Genomic DNA, 5043 nt, shown 5'->3' with positions numbered 1-5043 from the left:
CACACACACACACACACACACACACACACACACACACACACACACACACACACACACACACACACACACACACACACACACACACACACACACACACACACACACACACACACACACACACACACACACACACACACACACACACACACACACACACACACACACACACACACACACACACACACACACACACACACACACACCCTTAGCTGGTAACTTGACTGAAATGGTTGTAATGTTTAAAAAACATGTTAATAATTTCAAATAATTTTGGCATCATGTGTTTGATAGAGAGCTGCTTGGTGTGTAAAGTGCAATGTGGATGAGGGGATTACAGTATTTTGCCACTGTGGAATATACATGATCATTTCAAGAAACAGTTGATAACATGTGGAGTGAAGTGTCACCACAACTTGACAAAGTGTGTCAACCACACCGATGTTGAACATATATATTCTAGTTGTTTAGCCGTGAATAACTGCTATGTTCAGAGACACATGACATGATAAAGTATGTTTGTATAAAAAATATGTTCTGTGCACTGTAATGTTTGGATTAAATCAAACTGTTGTTACACAAATAAAGCCCCTTTAAGGAACTAAATGCAAATGTTTCATTGTACTGATTGTCCTCAATATACAATTAAATGTGCCATCAGTCAATACAGCAGGTAACAGGAAAGCCCCTTCTTAAATACCGTCACACACAGCACAACGCCAGCCTCACGAGGGGAATGACAGCTGTGAAGCTCTTCTGCTTAGTGTCTCCAATAGATGGCAGTAGATGCTCGTCTTCAGCAGGGTTTGGGATCAGACTTGGCTGACATACAGAACAGAAAAAATGAGGCAGATTTATATCATCCAGCACAATAAGCTGGGATAATTCTGTGGGCAGAAAGCTTGAACAGTTTCAACAAAATGTACAACCGTAAGATATTTTCTTCTAAAATTTGTTTCATCTGTAACTTTCTGTAAAGCCACATATTAAAGCCACAAACCACCTGATGCTTTCATTTTAAATGTATTTTACTGCTATAGTATTCCTCCACAAGTGCATCAACAATGTTTGCCTTGGATGTATGTAGCGGGTGCCTTGCACATATTGCAGGAACAGAAACACCAAACTGTTAGTTTGAGCTTTTGAGACAAACAAAAGGAAGCTCTGTTTCACATTTGGCTACAAAGACAATTATCTTCTGTGTCTAAATGTGGCTGAGGCATGAATCCGGCAGAAGAAAGGTTTGTTATTGACATTCAGAAAATGTGAAATAAAATTGTAAAAGGAAAATCGACTGTCTGTTTGAATAGCTGAAAGGCACCGCTTGAATGTCGTCTAATAGCCAATATCAAACCTGTTCTTTGTTTACAATAACAAGAAAATCACTGCTATGATAAAACGTGTACCTTAGCATTTATTTCATATTTATTTATTGTACAAAATCCAAAAGAGGCCACGAAGGAAGCCAGGAGAGTTTTGAGGTTGAGAGGTGACCCTGGTGACCTTCCTGTAAAGCCCTTTAGTCCGGGTCTGCGAGTTCACTGAGCCAACCGGGGGCCGGAGTAGAAAAATACAACCAATGCCGTGAGTCCGCTGAGATTGGCTCTCTGATGGGACTTTAGCTGAATCCCATGGGTAAAAATATATCCATCTCCTGATCACCATAGAGATGCAGCCAATTATTTGCCATCACAAAAACCTGCATATTTATCTCTCTGCAACCTACACAAAACACCCCCTCATGATCTGAGATGTGCGGTGGATAATTTGGGCTCTTGTCTTAGCAGGTAGAGCCCCACATCTCCATTAGTGTTGTGCGTCTTCTAGAGTTTCCTCCGTGTACCTGTGTGGCCTGTCATCTCTCCCTCTTCTCAGAAGCGTCTCCGGCAGAGTTTATGTGCTCTTGATGCCCTGGAAGCCGCAGAAGCTCCAGCGTTTCTCCAGACTCGCTCCGACTCCGCTCAGCTCCTGCCTGAAGGTGCCGGGCAGCCGAGAGAGAAGAGCCTCCACCTCACTGGTGTTGATCTGCGGACACATGTCAGACAGGCAGAGACTTGAATGCCACACACAATTACTTTCTCTCGCCTCTGCTCTTCATGTTCACAATGCTCACACTTAATTCTCACATCTTCTCTTAAACCATATGAAAAGGGCAAGCATCAAGACCATGATATGAGCTAAATGACAGGAGCTCCGCTGGTTCACACCAACCGTGTGGACTGAGGGGCACCAAAAAGGCGAAGGTGACAGGAGAGACAGAAATCTACTTTACAAGCTGCTGCGGACCACCCACACAGCCATGTATTAAAAAGCTATGTTGTTTGAGCCGTGTACCGATGTCAGGATGCATTAAGGTCCATCATGGAGATAGGACTCCTGTATCATTACAGACATGGAGCTGTGTGAGTGTGGAGCCGGTAGATAAGCACAGAAGCGGGGTTGTTGTTGGGGAGTCCAGCCAGCACTATTGACAAAACTCTGTGGGCTGCTTGTTGTGCAGACTCAGTGTCAAAAAGGAGATATACAGGCAAACAGCCTCACACAGACTTTAAAGAGGACATATAATGCTCATTTTCCGGTTCATATATGAATGTTGTGCCTCTAATGTGACATGTTTCCATGCTTTAATGTTGTAAAAAAGGTATTTATTTTTATAAGCATAATAGGGCCCCTTTGACAACATCACGCAACACAATCATGAATAAAGCATGCCCACCAAACCCACACCTACACAACATGTATATTTTTGTATTAGGTTTAGAGTAATGGTTTGAGCATTTTGGAAATACCAAGCTTCCTTCTTTTTTTTAATAAGCAAAGATGTTTTTGTTTGCCAAATATGTGTGTTTTGTAGTTCCATTAAGAGGATTACTAGTTGTTCAAAGAATGATTTGGCAAGAAACACAGGGATATTCTGAACAAAATATAATAATTGGGGCCACTTAATTGTTTGCAGAGAGTCTGATGAGAAGATTGATACTACTTATGCCTGTAAGATACAAATCAAGCATTAAGACTGGAAACAGCTTGCCTTGCTTTGACAACAACCTGACTATCATAAACTTCACAGCTCTGTAATTATAACATTACATCCCTTTTGATTAAGCTGTACACAAAGTGAGTGAAAAATAGAGTTGAACTGATTTGTAAATTGTATCACTTTTCGAAATAAGCATGTTATCCTAAATGTTGAACTATAATTTAACATTTACATGGTGTGCTTCTTGTATACTTGTTTAAGAATGAGTTTCAATGTTTCTAGAATATATATATTAAAGATCTGTAACTCAAGTAACGATCACCCACATTTTAATATTCATTTAAAGGTAGGGTAGGTAAGAATGGAGAAACCAGATCGAGTGCGCTAGAATTTGAAAGTACACAACTGGAAAAAATCTGCCCCTTCCTTCAGACTTCCTTACAGAGCCCCTCCTCCAACACACACGAACGCGCACATGACCTACGGCTTCCACAGATGACATTTTGTTTATGTATTTATTGTCAAAGCGTTTAATATATTCATTGCTATCGGGATGTTAAGAGCATTCCATGGAATATAACAAAAAGTGTTTCGGAAGTGAATTACATACCCCACCTTTAAGTGCTGAAATGAAGTCAAAACATGGTTGATAAGTGAATAAAGAGTCAACTGTAGCATGCTGAAATTAGCTTTTGATTCTCCTTGCTGGTTGAATGTTCACATGTGTTGCGTGACATCACTGTCTATAACATAATGTTTTTAACCAGCAATCAAGTAATCCATCAATCAGAAATACGCAACATAATATTGATGGGCATTTCTTAACTGTTTTTCTGACAATCCGAGTCTACATTTAAAAAAATGTATACAATAGAAAACGTATAATATAATGACTTCCAGTCCTACAACACCCTAAAACAGACTGATGCTGAGTAAACCAGTTTAATCCCTGTCATGTATTATCAATTTGTTTGTAAATAATTCAGGAGGGCAGGACACCCTAAAACATATCCAACTGAATGACACTGACTGTCATTAATATGACTTTGTTTTACGAGTTCATTGTTAGAAACCATTATTAGTTAATGATAGGACATTTAGTAATTAAGAACGGTCTTATAGGGATGATGAGAACAAGGCTGAGTTATTTTCCAGGAATCAGCTCAAACACGCCGCCTTGTTCCCAGAAATCAGGCTGACTAACAGCCTAAACTGGCAGAGGCAAGCAGAGGCAGGCAGCAGCAGGCGGACGCAGAACATGAATATATTCATCAATAAGTCGTGCAACTGGGGATGTGTGATAAAATTATAAAGTGATAACGGCAACACGACAGAAGCAATGAGGCTCGAACAGAGCAAAGAAAATATCGCTTCACTGTATATTGAGGCTGCTGCTATTAACCCTCTGAGACCCACAGGATCGATGGGAGCCTCGGCAGACCTCACTGTTTTAAAGCAAGCTCACTTTTAAATTGGAGTGAATAAAATATTGTCATATTAAAGTGAGAATCTATTGCTACCAATAATATCATGCTAGCTGGCAATAATTCTGCAAAGTAAGGCTACATTCAGCAAGGGAAGAACTGGTGTGGTACATTCACAGTGGTCACTTGACATCAAAATATCAGAATGAAAATGGGTTTTTATGCTTATCCCATGCACTTTGGGACAAAAGCATGCAGTGTTTTGCATGCAGTAGAAAAGTATTATTTTCGCATATAAAAAAATTGTGTTTCTTAACATTTCTGCATGATCTTTGGACTCGAAAGTGGAAAAAAGAGGGAAGACTCTTGTGGATGCAATGAGCCTTATCACATTCATGTGTGATGATGCTAATCCCCATAGTAGCCATTTCCTTGTAGTGAGATCATTTTATGGATCTTGTCCACTGAATAAAATGACCTGTTGGGATCTTTAGGTTATTCATAGCCTCATCAAAACGTTACAATTAAAAACAACACGAGCATTCAGTAGATTTTATAAGAATATTGACAATAAGGGCTTTTTGAGCAGAACACAAGCGCTCAACATCCAGAAGTTAAAATATCAATTCTTACAGAAATCCT

This window comes from Trematomus bernacchii, unplaced genomic scaffold, assembly GCF_902827165.1.
Source record: "Trematomus bernacchii unplaced genomic scaffold, fTreBer1.1, whole genome shotgun sequence".
Classification (NCBI taxonomy): Eukaryota; Metazoa; Chordata; class Actinopteri; order Perciformes; family Nototheniidae; genus Trematomus; species Trematomus bernacchii.
This window is presented reverse-complemented; position numbering follows the sequence as displayed.